We start from the raw sequence: 20856 nt of genomic DNA, 5'->3' as shown, positions 1-20856 counted from the left end.
GTCTGACGTTGCAACACCCATTTCAGTGCTTAAGGAACATAAAACTTAGATAGGACAATAGATAGGACAATAGAAAACTTAGATAGGACAATAGAGACTATCTTGTGACTCACATTCCCCTCATCACCATAATATGAGTACTTTGGTCACAAGTAAGGATGCTGCAGTCTTAATTTCAGGACTTACAGGATTTAAAGAATAGATATCCAAAGATGGATTTTATTGTCTGCAAAAAAAAATGAGGAAAATCTTCAATTTACATTTTAATGAAGAATTTTCATAGACTCTTTCAGGTTTTCACTGAAATTTTTGAGTTGTGGTTTTCGAATTTTTTTAAATAACCTGAAAACTTTCTATGAAAACAAATATTGTGAAAATTTCCATTTTCTGAAAAAAGTCATAGAAAAAAAAGTGTTGATGAAAAAATTTCAGCCAGTTCTAGTTCAGGGCAACTGTAACTGGATTCCCCCTCTACGGTCCAGCAAGGGCACCCACTTTTAGGCTTCCTGCTACCCAGCAGTCACCTATCAGGTGGAGACACACATCTCTCTCCCTGCTGACTAAGGTATTTTCAGTCTGCCTACACTGTGAATTCCCCGACAAAGTCAGACTGCCTAAACAGGCCTGCTTTACTTTTCATCTCAGGGATGGTAAACAGTGTAATGACCACAGTTATGTTACCACAAAGCTCTTTCTAAGCAAGTCTGTTTATTTGTATCGTAAAAACAATGCAGAAAAAACATTGAAATAATAATAACTAGAACCTATACATGTGTAAGCAGTGTCAGGATGAGCTCCACCCTGACATCTGGTGGTGAGGTGTGGCAAGTTGTGGAAAAGAACTTCAGGGGCCGATCTCATTTGCATAGGCACACCCACCACGCCTAGAATGAGACCATAGCTGCCCAAATGGTCACTTTGGCTGCTGTGGGATCCCCAGTGTCTCTGTTATTGGGGCAGGAAGAATAAATTGTTATTACCCTGATTATGGGAACTGTGCTTGGAACTGTACGTGGCCTTTTGTTATGATGGAGGGATTCACCATCAACTAAGTAGCACTCGCTAGGCAAGGGTCATGGGTTCCAAAACCGTGGGGGGGGAGAGAGGCTGGGGACAAGTACTAATACTTGGTGGCATGGGCCCCTTGGTGAGGGTCTTACATGCTAATTGCACTTCCTCCTCTCTCCACTGTGGAATATCAGAGCTAATTTTGATTTCATTAGAAGTCTAGTTATAGGCTGCTGAGCTCATTTTGGGCTGACAGTGCACCAGCACTGGGGCTCCCCTACTACAAGCTGAATTCACCTAAGAGCTGAAATCACTGAGTGTTGTGTTAAGTAGTGGGGGAGCCAGAAGATATATTGTGGAGCAGTTGGTGGGCCGGCTGGAGTGCCTTGCGGACTGGCTGGTGGAGCAGTTTGTGGATGGCAGGAGCTGCTTGTGGGCCGTGGAGCTGAGCGAAGGAGTTCGTGGGGGGCTGGGATCAGCGAAGGGGGGCTTGGGGGCGCTCAGAGCAGCGGGGAGCCCCGTCACCTCTCCTGGGGAAGAGACCAGGGACAGACCCTTGTGGTCCAGAGCCCCCACGGCCCCTCGCACCAGGACCAGGGTGGGGCTGTGCCCTGCTGCCTCTTCTGCCAGCCGGTGCTGAGCCAGCGGGGGATGAAGGCTGTGCTGCGGGCCACGGGCTCCAGTGCCCGCCTCCCCCCACCCCCGTAATGGCCACAGCGACCACCTCCCTCTTCCCGCATCTAATGGCCACGGCAAGAACTTCCCCTGTCCCCCTCTGTAACGGCCACAGCACCCCCTTCCCACAACCAATGGCTGTGCCGCCCTACCAAGAGGGTGGGGGGGTCACCTGCCGCCCCCTGTGCGGCACCGAGGTCTACTGGCCCCACACGGCCTGTACTCCAGCACAGCACAGGCTTCAGAACGGGCTCGCAAGCCAAGTATGCGCCCAAAGTCCACGCCGGACTTTACTCCTGACAGAAGTCTGCGCCACTGCGCGGGCACAGAATTCATGTGGCCCGCAGTTTTCTGTGCCTCCCCGTGCAGAAAAACGCAAAAAAAATCTGCCAGGGGACACATGTCTCTTCCCCGGCAGCGTGTCTGTTCCAGTGTTCCTGGAGCAGCCTCAGAACAGGAGAGGGGGGCTGGGCGTGCGTGCCTGCGTGGTTGATCACCATGGGGAGGCAGGGCGGGGCTGGATGTACGTGCATGCCAACGAGAGAGAGAGAGAGACTCTGTCCCTCTCGCTTGCTACTGCAGCTCACTGGCATGGAAAGGTAGGGCTTTTTATTATGCACAAGGCCGGCTAGAGGCAAAAATGTAACCCTTCTGCCCGTCAGAGTTGGCAGCAACAAGGGCCGGGTTCAATATCTAGGGGATCCATTCCAATAACACAATGCAAACCGGCTCGAGCCCCCACCCAGTGACCTGGGACAAATATATACCACCCCCGCTGGGCGCCTCCAAGAGGCAATACTTCCCCTCTCGCAAGCACATAGTCTGAGTGTAGCAAAAGCCTTTTAATAACAGAGAGAAACAATGTGGCATTATGTTTGGGAAACACCACCAACAGGATTCATAACAAAACCCATGAGCAAAAACCCACCCCAAGCAAATTGGGGCATGCCCTTTTCCCTTTGGTTCTTGAGTCCAGCAACCCCAAATCACTCAAAGTCCCAAAAGTCCAATGCCCCAAAAGTCTCTGTCCCTGGTCAGGGCCGCCCCAGAGTTCGAAAGTTTATCTGCGGAGCTTTACCTCCCAACCTGGGTGGAAATGGGACGGGGGTAAGAGGCACCTTACATGATCTGAAGCTGACCGCCCCACGAACTCCTTCGCTCAGCTGCGCTCCGCTCCGCCAGCCGCCCCACGAACTCCTTCGCTCAGCTCCACGGCCCACAAGCAGCTCCTGCCATCCACAAACTGCTCCACCAGCCAGTCCGCAAGGCACTCCAGCCGGCCCGCCAACTGCTCCACAATATATCTTCTGGCTCCCCCACTACTTAACACAACACTCAGTGATTTCAGCTCTTAGGTGAATTCAGCTTGTAGTAGGGGAGCCCCAGTGCTGGTGCACTGTCAGCCCAAAATGAGCTCAGCAGCCTATAACTAGACTTCTAATGAAATCAAAATTAGCTCTGATATTCCACAGTGGAGAGAGGAGGAAGTGCAATTAGCATGTAAGACCCTCACCAAGGGGCCCATGCCACCAAGTATTAGTACTTGTCCCCAGCCTCTCTCCCCCCACACAGTTTTGGAACCCATGACCCTTGCCTAGCGAGTGCTACTTAGTTGATGGTGAATCCCTCCATCATAACAAAAGGCCACGTACAGTTCCAAGCACAGTTCCCATAATCAGGGTAATAACAATTTATTCTTCCTGCCCCAATAACAGAGACACTGGGGATCCCACAGCAGCCAAAGTGACCATTTGGGCAGCTATGGTCTCATTCTAGGCGTGGTGGGTGTGCCTATGCAAATGAGATCGGCCCCTGAAGTTCTTTTCCACAATTTGCCACACCTCCCACCAGATGTCAGGGTGGAGCTCATCCTGACACTACTTACACATGTAATCCCCTTTTCTCTCTTTTCCCCCCTTATTGTTTGGTATGCAGCCAAAAATTTCACTGGTGAAATTATAACTGCTATTTCTACGTGCTCTGAGTTGATATGGAAACATTTGGAACAAATTACCTAGGGAGGTTGTGGAATCCCCATCATTGGAGGTTTTTAAGAACAGGTTAGACAAACATCTGTCAGGAATGGTCTAGTTATTACATAGTCCTGCCATGAGTGCAGGGGGCTGGACTAGATGACCTCTTGAGGTGCCTTCCAGTCCTATGATTCCAAGACAAGGTGGCAGTATACAGATTTGAATGACTGCAAACAAGTCTTTGCTTTTTCAGCACACTAGAGGGAGTGCAGGAAGCTGTTAAACATGCTCAGTAGTTGTTCTGAAGCTAGAGTTGAAGGTTTCATTAAGGACAGGCATTCCTGCATGTACACACATACCCCCTTCTTTAGGAGCTGGCAGCTGCTGACCGATGAGTAATACGAAACTGGCAACCATTCTGGGCACCAGTCAGATCCTGACCAGCCCAGCAAGGAGAAGATAGAGCTACCAGGAATATCCCAAACTGAATCAATGCATTGGATCTCAATGCAGTTTCCTATAATTGTATAGGTTAGTTGGACCTTATTGGTCTGCAGCAGTTATATGTTAAGGCAGGGGTGGGCAAACTACGGCCCGCGGGCCGGATCCGGCCCCTCAGGGCTTTGGATCCAGCCTGCGGGATTGCCCCCTGTGGTGCCACAGGCCCTGGGCCACTCTTATGCGCTGCCCTTGCCTCCAGGCACCGCCCCCCCACAGCTCCCATTGGCCGGGAATGGAGAACCGTGGCCAACGGGAGCTTTGGGGGAGGTACCTGGAGGTGCGGCAAGGGCAGCTCTCAGAGCCCTGTGTCCCCCCTCCCCCAGGGGCCGCGCAGGGACATGGTGCCTGCCGCTTCCCGGAGTGGCGCAGTGTGTGGGCCAGGGCAGGGAGGCAGGGAGCCTGCCCTGGCCTCGGTGCATGCCACTGCCACCCCAGAGCCGCTTTAGGTAAGCGGCGCCGGGCTGGAGCCCAAACTCCTCCTGCACCCTGTCCCCCAACTCCCTGCCATAAGCCCCCTGCCTGCACTTTGCACCCCTCCTGCACCCCAGCTCCCTGTCCTGAGCCTCCCTGCTGCACCCCGCACCCCTCCTGCACCTCAACCCCCTTCCCTGAACCCTCATACACCCCACACCCCTCCTCTGCCCCAATCCCTTGCCCTGAGCCCCTTTCTGCACATCGCACCCCCTCCCACACCCCACACTCCCTCCCACCCCCTACCCCAGCCCTGCATACAATTTCCTCACCCAGATGTGGCCCTTGGGCCAAAAAGTTTGCCCACCCCTGTGTTAAGGTATCTGTCAAGCCCTGCTTCTCAAGAAGAAAAATTATTTTATTTTATTTTACAGAGATATAGATAGATACAGATAAAGAGAATACATGCAGATACACATACACCGTGGGTTATAGTTAAGGGGACAGTGATGTTTGCCACTTGCCTAAAAGTCTGCTTTCTTACTCTGTTGTTCTAAGAAGAAAGCTTAGAATTTAGTAAGTAGGACACTTGTATTTGTGCAAATTTGTGCAGGGAGAAGATAGAGCTGCCAAGGGTAACTCAGACTGAACCTGTGGGTTGGATTTCAATACAGTTTCCTGTAATTTTACAGAAGTCAGTGGTTTGAGACTTGGAAAACACCATAAGGAGGAATCGAAGACTGGAGGCCAAATGTGAGCTGCATTACGTCATTGAACCAGAGTGTGTGAGCCTAGTAGCTAAAGTAATTGTCTGATTTTCTTATTTAAAGCTGTGTTTGTGATCAATATTGCGGATGCAGAAACAACTGGTTATGTGGTACAACTAAATGTTTTATCTAATTGCCAGTATAAAACCCGGGTAAGCCTATGTGAAATCAGAAGATCTCCAATTGTCAGAAGTCCCAATTCCTGTACTTATTTTGTGAGGTTTAAATATATATATATTTAAGGCTTAGGCTCTGTGCAGGTTTTGTTTCATTTTAAATGAAAAACAGCAAATCTCTAATTGGTGATGTTAGTCTAGCTAGGGTTCATTGTAAATACTGTGCTGTGATGGTTTGTCTTTGGAGTGTTAGTCAGTAAAAAGATTTGAAATTGCTAAGTGTGTGTGAGAGTGAGTGAGAAGTGAGAGAGAGTGTCTTATGGAAGAGGCTGGCACTGGATTCCAGAAGAAAAAAGCAAGAAAGTAACTCCTATTATAATTTTCTACTTTTAGTATTTAGAGGATTCCTATAGAAAATAACAGCTGTAGTCTCTTGCAAGAATATGAATTACTGGTCTCTGCAAATACTTTGTCAGAGGAATTCTATAGCGCAGAGTTGCTAAGTGACTTGACTTACTTTCCTTGGTGTAGGTTACACATGCATGCTAATAAACTTACCAGAGATCATTGAAACTCCAACAGTGGCTCTGACTAGTGAGCAGTTCTTCAAATCACAGCAAGGGTTTTCTCTGTGCTTACCAGTTCAAAACCACCTTGGCTCAGAACCAGCCCACAGCCTGGGCCAAGTCCTTCTTACCATTCCAAGGAAGGACTGGGGGGTCCTTGGGACAGAAGGTTGGATCAGACCGAAGGCAGAGTCAATCTTAACTCAAGCTATTTAACCAAAAGTCCTTTCTTTGTCTCTTGGTCCCTGGAGAATTCAGTTTGGACCAGTATATGTGAGCCTCTCTCCAGGCAGTGGTAGCTCTTTGGTGGAGTTACAACCTGAGTGCATATGCCTAATCACCTCTCACTGTTCTTAGTTTCTAGAAGGCTATGGTCCTGCTCTCCCATGAAATTACATACAATCCCTGGCCCACAATGATACATAAACTTAATTCAATAAGGTTTGTCCAAGATATTGCCCTGTCTGTCACAGGGATTGCTAAAGAGAGAACCTCTCATCTGGAATCTCTCTGCTCTGATATCATGTACTCTCTTGATGTCCACGTCTCCCGCTCACAACTGTGTAATTATTTCAGCATTTAGGACCTGATCCAATACCCACTGAAGCCAGTGGAAAGACTCCTATTAATTTCAGTGAGTCTTATACCATTATTCATCACCATGACACATGGGTACCTGACAGATGCAAGCTGCACATTTTGGTCTAATTTATGTGCACAGCATATACACAGAAAATTTGTTTTTAATGTAAGAACTCCTGCTAGAATGTTGCAACATAACACTGCATCACAGAGGGATAATAAAAATTTAGTAGATGTAGGAAGAGCAAAATATTGGACTGGAGAACGACTTGTAGTTCTCTTGTAGGAGAAATTTTCCCATGAATTTTACTCCATTACTGGACACTGAATTGCTTTGTGTTTTTTATTTCTGGTTGCATGAGTCTGCTCTTTTCCCTCTGATGTACATGATGATGTTACTTGGAAATTTTGCAAGATATCCATTCTGCAGAAACATAATTTGGAGTCAAGCTGGGAAATATTATTTAAATCCAAAAATATTAAAGTATGCCAACCTGGTTTGATTATGGGCTTAGCTGACAAAATATGTCCATTACATTGCTACTGAAGTTACAGAATATGGAAAAGTTAGCCCTTATTAAATTCAGTGGGAGAAATCCAAAGGGACAAAGTGTTCATGAAGCATAGAAGAAGAGAGTTCAATTTTTAATACAGTTGGCTATATCAGCTTCCAAGCCGAGCCTTCTAATTGTGCACTGACTTAGTACCCTATTAGTAGTATTCTTGCGTTTCAAACGCACACTCAACCTGATACCTTGCTGTTAATCTATGTAATGTGCCACCTCCACACAACTCAGGCCCTGCACTACTGTTCAGTTGTGTGGCAAACTAGTCAAGTAATAAATATCATTTCAGACACAGTACAATGTATTTCTATATAGTGCCCTTCATACATGGGATCACAAAATGCTTTTACAGACATAGTCAATCCTGTGCTAAAGAGAAAAGAAAGCTTTTAAGGAGTGATTTAAAGAAGGGAAGTTACTCTTGGAGCAGGATGGGGAAGATTCCCTATAGGACTTATGAAGTGCAAGAGTGATTATTAACCCTGAACAGTAAACAGGAGGGGAACCAAGAGTTAAGAAGGGACAAATAGTCTGGAAAAGCACATTAGGGGTAGGTTGTTATGAAGTTAGGGCTGCAGAATAGAATGAGCCCAGGCAGTATTTTAACAAATAAATGGGAATTTGGAGTTGGATTCAGTTTTCACCTGTAATGCATACTGTTGTGCCTTTGTATGAGGTTATCTACAGTATGATTTACACCGGCTTGTGGATCTCTTGTAAGTAAGTTGTCCAGGTTAATGGCACTCTAAGGCCAGACTCAGTTGTCACTGCCCAGAGGGAGAGAACTAGAAGCTCCCTTTTGGATGGCTACTCAGAGGTTTACCACAGTTACAGTCCCTGCATTTTTGGATGTTGAGAGGTTGCTTGTTCCTACTCCTCCTAGCTGCCAAAGAGTGGGTGAAGAGGGAAGTGAGGGCAGAAGACTAGGTCAGGAAAGTGCCCACCTTCCATGCTGGTCTGCAGAGTGGGGTCGGCACACTGTAGCAGACGGTCTTCTCCATCTGTGCAGCCCCATGTAAAGGAGTAGTACCAGAGAGATAGTATCTTCCTGGAAGGTGCTGCTCCCCTCCACTAGCTACTCAGAGCTGTGGCTCCAGTCATAATCTAGCCCTACATAGTTCTAATAGGAATAAGAGGTTTGTGCACTTTCCTAGTTCCTGTCCCTTGTATGCCCACATATGAGGAAACATCAACACATACGAATTTTTAAAAAGGACAAATTTTTAAAAGTGACAAAGGCACTGAATTGGGACTCAGTAGTCCTTGGGTCAATTTCTGGCCCTGCCATAAGTTTCCTATGTGATTTTAGCAAAGTCACTCAGATCCGGATTGTTGAAGGCATTTAGGTGCCCAAAGATGCAAGTGAGTGTCTAATGGGATTTTCAAAAGCATCTAGGAGCCTAACTCCAAATGATTTTAATGGGAGTTAGGCACCTAGGCCCTCTTGAAAATCCCACTCGACACCCCTCTGCAGGCATCTAAATGCCTTCAACAATCTAGCCTTTGGTCTCTATGCCTCAGTTCTTCACCTGTATAATGGGCATAATACTACCTTCCTTTCATCCTTTATCTATTGGATAATTAGAGTGCAGAATCTTTTGGGGGCAGGGACTGTCTCTTACTGTGTTTCTGCACTGCCTACCATAATGAGGCCCCAGTCTTTGTTACCATATCTATGTGATAGAAATGCTGACAGCACCAACAGCCATTCAGGTCTGGTGCTGTGACCCCATGTGCCAGGTCGCAATGTCTGGAGTGGGGAGCCAGGCCCAGACTTGTGGGACAGGAGTCACTACAGTAGGGTGACTCTGGGGCAGGCTCGCTCTCCAGCCTCCCCAGGGCCTCACCTCAGAGCTTTTTGCACCCCTGTTTTTTGGAAGGGTGGGAGGCCTCAGTTTCAGATTTTACCCTGGGCCCCCAAAAACCTCTGTGCGACCCTCAAAAAGAGCACATACTCCCACCAAGTACACAGCCTAAGTGTTAAAATATAACATTTTTCTTGTTTTGGTTTTTTGTATAGGCAAATAGTACAATTTCAAAAATTAATGCAGGTAGGACCATGCAGAGACTTTCACCATTCCGCATTTTTGCTTAACCAAATGACTCTTCAGTGAATAATCTTTACCCTGTCCAGGGATATTAAGAGCACTGTGGGACTGGATAAATATGATCGGTAAGTCAGAACAACAAAATACAAACTAACAAGATATCAATTTCATAGTGATTCTCAGTATTATTTTCATTGTTCCTAAAATTGAATCTAACATAGTTTAAGAACATATACATTGGGCTTAATTCTACAAATTTATAGTGGTATAAATAAACATTTATTTTGATGGTATAGTGATATGTTAGAAGCAGTCTACATCTATTCCTCTATTTTTTAATCTAATCATGAAATTTGGACATTTACATAAAGTTAATTGGACCCCATTTAATTTAATGGACATAGCGAGAAAGACCAGTTTCCACTCAGTGCCAACATTTTTCCATCCAACATGGACAGAAATCATGTATCAAGAAGTAAAATTTTGTGATGTTATTTGAGATGATCTTTTTAAATTATGAAAATAATTTGAACGACCCCTGTCTATTGAGCTGCACTGAAACTACAAATATGAACATAGGAAACAAACATACTTAATGGGAATGTTACCTATGATATTTTCTCCTGCTACCTTTAAATGCTTAAATAAAAGCATTCTGAGTTTTGTTTGGAAGGAAGGCAGGGGAGCAAAGACAGGTAAGCCTCTAACACAGCGAACTAACGAGAGCCTGGAAGAAAGAGGGAATGGGTCTCCAAGATTTGGACCTATATTGCTTAGTCTTTCACATTTGCCTGACTGTAAAATGGTTCTCTCAGCATAGAAAATGACTTAACAACTCCATTTGGTGCATTGCAGGCATTACCATACTTGCACAGTTACCAGTACCCTTGAGAAAATCTTTTATTCAGTACATCCTGGGTTATATTACACCAGCTTAAGGCACTCACCAATTCAAATGTATCAGATTCAGTATTCAAAACCATTAATGAACAATTCAAAGTTTAAGTTTTACTTTATAGACAGATATTAAATACATGTGGATACAAGAATGAATATATTAGGTAATATTATTATTTTCTCATATTTATTGCAGTACTGTGCCAACTAAGGACAGGGCCATGCACCCCAAGGAGCGAACAATCGAAATAGACAAGCTAGACAAAGGATAGGAGGACAGTGCATAGTGAACAACACCATAGCTGGAAATGTCATGTTTGTGCCACAGGGGTTTTTTTTGTGTGTGTGGTTTTTTTTTTTTGTTTTTTGTTTTGCTTTTGTTTTATTTAAATCCTTTTGGAAGAGTCAAGTTAGGAGCAGATGAGCTAGGTAGAAAGAGAGGGAGGCAGGAGGGAAGACAAGACTGAACAAGAGGGCAGAAGGGCTTGGAGACTGGGGTTTAGGGGGCAGAAGAGGTTGATCAAACAGCCAGTCAGCACAGGGGAGAGAATACTCAGTGAAAACTGCAAAAAGCAGTCTGTATACTTCAATCCCTACTCAGAAATGCTTGCTGCACCTGCTCTGCCAGCTTCAGTCCATGTCTGGCTCCTCCTTTATATGACTGGGGGGGGGCAGGGAGGGACACCACATGGATACCAGCTGGGAGTGGAGTGGGTTGGGGGTCTGTGTTCAAGGGGTACTGGCAACACGCACCAATCTCTTCAGCTCAACAGTACTGCCGTCAATGTTGTATGGCAGCAAAACATGGGCACTGACAAAGATAGAGGAGCAACAACTGTCTGTCATGGAGAGGGCGATGGAAAGAAGAATTCTGGGGATTTTAATCCATGACCAAGTCCCCAATGAAGTGATCAGATAGCAGAGTGGAGTGCAAGATGTCATTGCTGAAAGCAGGTACAGTAAAATGCGATGGGCTGGGCATATAGCTAGTCTCACTGACAATCGATGGACTGCAGCTTTTGCCAAGTAGTACCCACGAGAACTGAAATGACCACTCAGCCAACCTCCAAAGAGATGGGAAGATTTTAACGTGAAAAGGCATGGCCGCACATGGAGAAGGAAGACCAAGATAAGAGAATAATGGAAGACGTGTTGTGATCGGCGCAATCTATATGAGGGCTGAAGGACTGATTGAGAATCAGATATAGCCAGAGGGTTAGCAGGAAAATTGCAGGGAACAGGACAGCAGAGGCAGGTGCGGGGCACCTTGATCACCCGGATCAAAGGCCCATAACTATTGCTTGCTCTCTGTGCCACCCTTAGGTTCTCTCTTATGCGCGCTCCTCTGCATTGGGCTTTTTTTAAATCAGGGTGTGAGACATCCAGAGCAACCCATGAGAGGCTGGTAGCTGAGTGGTCTGTGCGTCCTGTACAATTGAGTACACTAAGCAGTCGACTGAGCATGTAAGGGTCTCTGAACACTTTTGAAAAATCTTGATGAGAGGCCAGTCCCTTGAATATGCGTTGGAGTGACCTTCCTTAAGTGCTCAGCATTCAGGGCACTCAGTATCTTGCACTATTTTTGAAATTTGCCTTGTTCCCTAAACATGCATCTGTCCCCAGGTGGATCACGTAACAGCCTTTTGCACCCATTAAAAAAATCAGCTTTTAAAATTCATCGTTAGTATCTGATCCTGCTCACACTGATATCTCATGGCAAGAAACTCCTGTTGACATTCATAGGAGCAGGATTGGGTCCAAACTTGTCCATCATGAAATTAACTTGGTTTAATTACATTCTAGTTGCTTAAGTATAATAGACACACGAGTCTTAAAGGTGTTTTGACTCTATGGAAAGTATGCCGGGGTAATAACATGCCGTTTTTGAGCAAGAGGGAGACAGATGATATACAAAAGCCAAAATTGCAATTCAAAGTACTTTGAATTACTTTTAAGTCAAAATGAGTTTGCAGAAACAGTCTCCTTTGTCTTCAAGAGTAAACCTAGCAATTTTCAGATCAAGTCAATTTTCCAAGCCCAAGTTATAGGGTGGCTAAAATAAGGTTTTACACTGGAAATTGGTTTTAAACCTTAACTGTGGAGCAGGAGTTCCCAAACAGCGATATACGTATCCTAGGGGGTACACGAGACATCTCTGGGGGTTACACAGGAGAAATTGTTTATTGGTGGATTTTATTTATTGCGTTTTCATACTATGCTGCTCAGATGAAGCTTTAAAAATCTGTGCAAATTTATTATATAAAATATGGTAGTTAATTTACTTCAAGATGTGCCAGTGAGAACACAGATACACAGAAATGGTGACATACAGAGCCTTCACCTCCACTCACCATACAGCATGGGTTCAGTTACCCTGCAACTGTCCAGTGTAACTCAATACTTAGGTGGTTTTTCAGTTGTATATGTCGCACTATAACTATATCTGTACACAGCAGTGAAATGTGGACAGGTGGCTAAAGACAGTTAGTGTTAAGAAGAACAGAAAGTATCAGTGATGAGCAGCAAAGTGATGAAGTGTGTCTTGCCAGTACCAGTGCACTTGCTGAAATTACTGGTGAGACATCTACAGTAGAACCTCAGAGTTATGAACACTTCGGGAATTGAGGTTGTTCATAACTCTGAACAAAACATTATGGTTGTTTTTTCAAAAGTTTACAACTGAACATGGACTTAATACAGCTTTGAAACTTTACTATGCAGAAGAAAAATGCTGCTTTCCCTTTATTTTTTAGTAATTTATGTTTAACACAATACTGTACTGTATTATTAATTATATTATTATTATTATTATTATTTTGGTCTCTGTTGCTGCCTGATGGTGTACTTCTGGTTCCAAATGGTGTGTGTGATTGACTGGTCAGTTCATAACTCTGGGGTTTGTAACTCTGAGGTTCTACTGTACTGACTCAGCATGAGGATCTCAGCCTGAGAAGTGAAATGTTGACACCAGGGACAAAACAGAATCTATATAAAAGACTTAAATATGACAAAAGGTATATCAAAATGGGGTTCACTTGGACTGGACCAGTGAATACCCTCAGTCGCAGTGTGTGTTACGTGGTGAAGTCCTGTCAAATAACAGCATAAAAATATCTATTCTATACAGACACTTAAGGAACAAAACATGAACACAAGGACAGAGTTTTTCAGGTGGACACAGGCGCAGCTAATGGCGAGCAAGAAAGTTTTGTGCTCTCCTGATGATGGTAATAGTAAGGCCCTTGAAACATCAAACTTAGTGAGTTACAGAGTTCTGAAGTCAGGAAAATTTCACACAATAGCAGAGGAACTAATACTACCTGCAGCTGCAGACATGGTCAGCACTATGCTTGGAGAGAAGACCCAAAAATTAATTCAATTGTGCCATTATCAAAACAGTGTCACATTGAATTGACGATATGGCCAATTATGTCCTAACTCTATTAGTGAACCATGTCACTAGCAGACAGTATTTTGCTCTGCAGCTGGACGAATCCACAGATGTAGCAGGCTTAGCTCACTTTCTGGTGTACGTGTGGTACATTTATGAAGGTGCAATACAGGAGGATATTTTGTTTGCCAGTCGCTGCCTACCAGAACAGCTGAAGAGATTTTCCAGTTGCTTGACAGTTTCATAAGTCAACATGATATCATCTGGTCACGATGTATTGGCATCCGCACTGACGGAGCCAATGACTGGTAGGCATAGTGGAGTAGTGACATGTATCAGAGCATGTATCAGTTGCATCTGAAGAAGTGGTTTTTTACCCATGAAAGCATATGCCCAAATAAATCTGTTAGTCTTTAAGGTGCCACTGGACACCGGACTCCTTGTTGTTTTTGTGGATACAGACTAACACAAAAAGAAAAGGAGTACTTGTGGCACCTTAGAGACTAACCAATTTATTTGAGCATAAGCTCACGAAAGCTTATGCTCACGAAAACTTATGCTCAAATAAATTGGTTAGTCTCTAAGGTGCCACAAGTACTCCTTTTCTTTTTGCGAATACAGACTAACACGGCTGTTACTCTGAGACTAACACAGTTACCCCCTGATATGTATCAGAGCAGTCACTCCCAATGCGATGTGGGTGCATTGCAGTACACATAGGGAAGCACTTGATGCCAAAAGCATGCCTATCAACTTGGAGGTGCTGAACAATGCTGTGAAGATGGCAAACTTTGTAAAAGCTCATTCTGTGAATTCCAGAATTTTTTTGCTGCATGTAATGAGATAGTATCAAAAGTTTTACTAAAGTCAAGATATACCACATCTACCACTTCCCCCCATCCACAAGGCTTGTTATCCTGTCAAAGAAAGCTATCAGGTTGGTTTGACATAATTTGTTCTTGTCAAATACATGCTGTTACTTATCACCTTATTATCTTCTAGATCAGGGGGGGGCAAACTACGGCCCGTGGGCTGGATCCGGCCCAGCAGGGCTTTGGATCCGGCCCGCAGGATTGCCAGCCCTGAGCCACTCCCGGAAGCAGCTGACACCACGTCCTTGCGGCCCCTGCGGAAGGGGATGGGGCAGAGGGTTCCGCGCTGCCCTTACCTGTGGGTACCTCCCCCAAAGCTCCCCTGGGCTGGAAATGGGGAACCGCGGCCAATGGGAGCCTTGGGGAGGTACCTGCAGGTGAGGGCAGTGCACAGAGCCCTCTGCCCCTCCTCCCCCAGGGGCCTCAGGGACATGGTGCCGGCCACTTCCGGGAGCGGCGCGAGGCCAGGGCATGCAGACACCCTAACCCACTGCTGCACTCCTCACCCCCTCCTGCACCCCAACCCCCTGCCCTGAGCCCCCTGCCACACCCCGCACCCTTCCTGCACCCCAACCCCCTGCCCCTGAGCCCCCTCCCGCACTCTGCACAACCTCCTGCATTTCAACCCCTTGCCCTGAGTCCCTTCCTGCACACCGCACCCCCTGCCACACCCCACACTCCCTCACGCACTCCAATCCCCTGCCCCAGCCCTACATTCATGACCCTGCATGCAATTTCCCCACCCAGATGTGTCCTTCGGGCCAAAAAGTTTGTCCACCCCTGTTCTAGATGTTAAGAAATTGATAGTTTTATTATTTGCTCCATTATCTTTCTGGGTACAGAAGTTAAGCTGTCTGGTCTGTAATTCCCCAGGTTGTCCTTATTTCGCTTTTTATAGATTGGCATTATATTTGCCCTTTTCCAGACTTCTGGAATCTCTCCCGTCTTCCATGACTTTTCAAAGCTAATCGCTAATGGCTCAGATATCTCCTCAGTCAGCTCCTTGAGTATTCTAGGACACCTTTCGTCAGGCCCTGGTGACTTGAAGACATCTAATTTGTCTAAGTAATTTTTAACTTGTTCTTTCCCTATTTTAGCCTCTTCTGATCCTACCTCATTTTCACAGGTATTAACTGTGTTAGATGTCCAATCACCACCAACCTTCTCGGTGAAAACCAAAACAAAGAAGGCATTAAGCACCTCTAGCATTTCCACATTTTCTGTTATTATTTTTCCCCCCTCATTGAGTAATGGGCCTACCCTGTCCTTGGTCTTCCTCTGGCTTCTTATGTATTTGTAGAATGTTTCTTGTTACCCTTTATGTCTCTAGCTACTTTGATCTCGTTTTGTGCCTTGGCCTTTCTAATTTTGTCCCTACATACTTGTGTTAGTTGTTTATATTCATCCTTTGTAATTTGACCTACTTTCCACTTTTTGTAGGACTCTTTTTTGATTTTTAGATCATTGAAGGTTAAACCAGGGTGGTCTCTTGCCCTGCTTCCTATCTTTCCTACGCAGTAGGATAGTTTGCTCTTGTTCCCTTAATAATGTCTCTTTGAAAAACTGCAAACTGTCTTCAGTTGTTTTTCCCCTTAGACTTGCTTCCCATGGGACCTTACCTACCAACTCCCTGAGTTTGCTAAAGTCTTTGTGATTGTATATTAAAATTTGTACATTTTGTACAATGCTTGGACATTAAAGGTGTTAAATATAAAATCTGTATTCTGATAGGAGTACATGGGCAGCTGGTATATCTGGAAGGTGGTACGCAATAAGAAAAGTTTGGGAACCTCTGCTGTGGAGAATAGAACTGGCTGGAGAAACTTTGTTGGAACCATCCTCCATTGGAATATGCAGTTCACTGAAAATTGAAATGCTTCATGAAATCAGGTCCATTTTGCCAGAATTTTGTTTAGGAAGAAAATTAAGGGAAAAGGAGTTCCAATGATTTTGAAATGTCCTGTTGGAACACAACTTTTGTTCTTTTGTTTTGAAATGACTCTTCATTTCAAAATTTGTATTATATATTATAATACAAAACTCAAAATGAAACATTTCAATTTTGTTGATACAGAGCAAGAAGTTATAGGTCAGTGCCCCCCAAATCATAAGATTAATATTTTTTTTATTTTTAAGCCAAAGATAATACATTTGGAGTTCTTATTTGCTTCTGGGTTGTGAGTCTTCCTGGTGCACTTGGTCAGCAAGTGTAACTTGTTATAACTGAGGCTCCCAACACTCCTAAGTCACTTTAGATCTTTTGAAAATTTGACCCCTCATCTAAATGAGGGCTCCTCCAGCAGTACATTGCCTCCCTAATTACAGTCTAAGGAATGTAGTTTAATGGTTATACTTTATTAAGGTTCCATTTATAAGTGTGTTTTAGAGGGTTAATACATTATTAATAGATATTTTAATAAATGATTAATCAATTGTTATAGATTCCAACAGATCAATGGGTTGCTTTTAACCACAGCTTATAGCCACCTATAAACTCCTAATGATGTACTTATTACCATCTAAAACATGCACTACTCATGTCTACACCATGCTTATAACATCTCTAACTTATAAACCACACATAAATGGAACCTTAATATAAAAAGTGTGACCAGTTGAATAATGACTTCGCTAAAAGAGTGCCAGCTACTAAATCCCCAATATCCGTTCTTGCTGATTCTAGATTTTGTTTTTATGTCTCCTTAGTTGGCCAGAGTCTGCTTAGTTTGTAAGTGATTATAGTATCTCAACACAAGGCATTATGGTTACAAGTGTGCTACTTCCCACTTCCTGACTGGGAGAAAGAGACTGAGGTTATCTGTAGAATCACTTTATGTCATAGCTTCCTACATCCTGGAACTCTAGCAGTGTGGCCTCCTCTCATGACTTCATTGCAGAGCTTGAGATAGCAAATATTTTACTTTAAATCCCAGCTTTTGGAAACAAGTGAATGAGAATTTCATAATTTCTCCACTGCCTGCCCCCTGCCAAAGCCTTTCACAGCAGTGTGTTGCTACACAGTTCCGTGACATGTATGGGATGCAGCCTGATTTCCATTGTACTCTACACACTGCCATAAGTGTAGACACAGCCTTATTCTTTGCCCTTCCTTCTGCATAAACTGAAAGTCTTGCTGGAAGCTGGAGGATGCATTTAAAAATGGACGATATGTGCTGTTCTCATTTACAGAAAATAAGACTTTTCGTAAAACACTGGGTGGTATGTACAAACTCCCCAGTTGTGCCTGATGGAAAGTGAGTTAATTACATTACCTTACATTACAAAAGGTCATACTGACATCTGGTGGCCTATTAAAATTGTCCCCATAAATTTCAATAGATGCTAATGTCAGAGTGGTAGCAATCAAAAAAAATCGCAGTGCAGTTATGCTTGTTTCCTCATGTGTTTAGTGGGGATTATCCGAAGTCTTAGTTAAGAATCTGGTAATGAATCCACTACTCAGTACCATGCTGAAGTACTGTGGTTTAATTAGCTGTCATGTTAATTCATATTGCTATTGATACACACTGTAGAACCCAAGCTTTTTAATTTACAAGCTTTCATCAACAACAATTAACAGCACTACAGCCATCGTGATAATTGCACCATTACCATGGGAGTTATCAATAAATTTGACAAGGAAGAAGTGGTATTAAGCAGTTAGAGCTACAACCTATGGGATTCAGGAGTAGAGTGGTGTGAACTTTGCAGGGTGTGATTGTTGGCAGCATTTACAAGCTGAACCCTGCTATTCCAGTGGTGTGAGTTTCTTAAACACACCTCCAGTGGAGCATCTCTCACCTTTCTTTTCAAAGTCCCATTCTCTCTCTTCTTTCCTCTCTCTACCACTACTCACCAAGATCCAGACCATATACTTCCTATTGCCATCTTTCATGGATGAGCCTTATCCCCTTTCACTGTTTTCGGTATTCATCCTGAAGAGTGACAACTGGGCTGCTTCCAACATTTTCTGTTTTCAAGGTGCCCTTAGGCAGGGCCACTGTTCCTTCCAAATCCAAAGGGACTTGAGTGGCTGCACAGCTGGATTAGGCCAGAGGCACTATAGCTCCAGCATAGGGTCTAGTTCCTGGAGTCAGGCGATTACTGTGACGTCGCACTCCATATGTTTATAGAAATATGCTTATGAGTTTGAATATAATGTAACTGGAATATGCTATGTGCAAAAGGTCTCTTGTAAGGTATCATTACAAAGTTTATAATCCTATTTGTATGAATGTATCATTCCTGTATCTGAAGCTAGAAATATGAAGTATTACTCTGAAGTCTTATTGTAACATGCAAACTGTGGGCCATTAATGGTGGCTTGGAATCTTGATGGCTCCCATTAACTAGGAAAATTGGTGGCAAATGGCTCTGTTTACTTCTAAGCCTTCCTGTATATGTGTGTGCCAGTCAGTGGGTAATGAAGTCTCACAGGACATGTGAACATGTCACATGATTCTGGAATCCATCTTAAACCAGGTGCTTTTCCATTTAGAAGGAGGGGTGGGAACCCAGAGAGAGACAAAGGATTCCTGACTTGTGCCAAAGATATAAAATGGGGTGGAACAGAACAAAGGGGGCTGCCAGTCATGAGAAATCCCCTAGTTACCACCTGAGCTGGAACTAACAAGAACTGTACCAGGGGAAAGGATTGGGTTCAGACTAGGAAGGAGTCTAGTCTGTGAAAGAAGCTTATTGGAACATCTCTGAGGGTGAGATTTACCTGTATTCAGTTTCTTAAATGTATTAGGCTTAGACTTGCGGGTTTTGTTTTATTTTGCTTGGTGACTTACCTTGTTCAGTTGGTTATTACTTGGAACTACTTAAATCCTACTTTTTATACTTAATAAAATCACTTTTGTTTATTAACAAACCCAAAGTAAGTGATTAATACCTGGGGGAGCAAACATCTGTGCATATCTCTCTATCAATGTTATAGAGGGCAGACAATTTATGAGTTTACCCTGTATAAGCTTTATACAGAGTAAAAAGGATTTATCTGGGGTTTGGATCCCATTGGGAACTGGGTGCTGGAGACAGGTGCACTTGCTGAGCTGTTTTCAGTTAAGTCTGAAGCTTTGGAGGCATGGTTCAGACCCTGGGTCTGTGTTGCAGCAGGTTTGCATGTCTGGCTCAGCAAAACAGGATTCTGGAGTCCCAAGCTGGTAGGGAAGATGGGCTCAGAGATAGTTTCAGCACATCAGGTGACAGTCCCAAGGGGGTGTCTGTGACCGAACCCATCATAATTACATCAGAATCTCAGCTTTCACTTTTTAAAACAGGAAGTCCCACGTGGCTGTGAAGAGCTGCAATATGTGAAAAGTGTATGTCTGAGTGATGCAGTGATTCGGCAAATTCATGTGGGCAGCCTGAAACACTAGCTGTGAGAAGAGTCATTTCAAAACAAAAAAAATCAAGAACTTCTGTTCCAAAAAATGTTGAAACAGGACATTTTAATGCTGCTGGAACTTTTTTCCCCTAGTTTTCCTCCTAAACAAAATTCTGGTGAAATTGACCTGCTTTTGTGAAGCATTTGCCTCAGTGTTTCTGAGAAGCAGAAACTTTGTACATAAATTACAAATCTTTGAAGACGAACACAGAAGACATTTTACAGACAGAACCTGTATTTCCAACCTCAGGCAAAAGGAAAATGTGATGTTCCACACATTAATAACTGTGAACTGTAACATTCTGACAGCTGTTTCACATCCTTAACCTCCAAAGCAGAGACTGGTGGAAAAATTTCCATGTGGCCTGAAATTCCACATTAGATTAATATCAGAATCCTCTTCTCCCAAAATTCTTGGAAATGGTGGTGGAGTCCCTAACTAGGAACCATTGAAATCAACAGGAATTCTGCATTGGGCTTCTCTGTTTCATGAGCAAGCAAATAGATTAAATGGAACTTTATCTGTTACCTGATGGTAAACTTCAGGCAACCCCTAGCTAAGCATTATTGAACCCATGTGTCACATTCCCCTGATGTTATCTGGACCGGTGATCTGCTAGGTGACTCCCATCCTCGGCTCTGGGAGCCAGCCTTACACTGGACTGCTCTGAGAACCCCCACTCCTGGGATGTTCACACACAGCCTCTGGCATGTAAGTTGCTCCCAGCTCCATGAGTGAGCACTTTTGGCCGGCCGCTGCTTGGATTGTGCAACCGAATGACACTCGCCAATATCTCTGGTCCCAGTCACAACCCTAGGAACCTCCATCTTGCACTGTCCAGTTATGCCCACTGCTTATGCAAGCTTATATGAGTTCGTCAATTTAACAAAGAAATTGATATGTACCAGGCTTGTTATCCCAAGGGGAGTTTCTGACACACTTCAAATCAAATACACTGCTTCAGGTAGAATAAATAAAAACATTTATTAACTACAAAAGCTAGAATTTAAGTGATTATAACTTAAAGCACAGCAAGTCAGATTTGGTCTAATGAAAGAAAAGCAAAACACATTCTGAGCTGCTCTTAACA

The sequence above is a fragment of the Caretta caretta genome, chromosome 1 (genome assembly GCF_965140235.1).
Source record: "Caretta caretta isolate rCarCar2 chromosome 1, rCarCar1.hap1, whole genome shotgun sequence".
Taxonomy (NCBI): domain Eukaryota; kingdom Metazoa; phylum Chordata; order Testudines; family Cheloniidae; genus Caretta; species Caretta caretta.
This window is presented reverse-complemented; position numbering follows the sequence as displayed.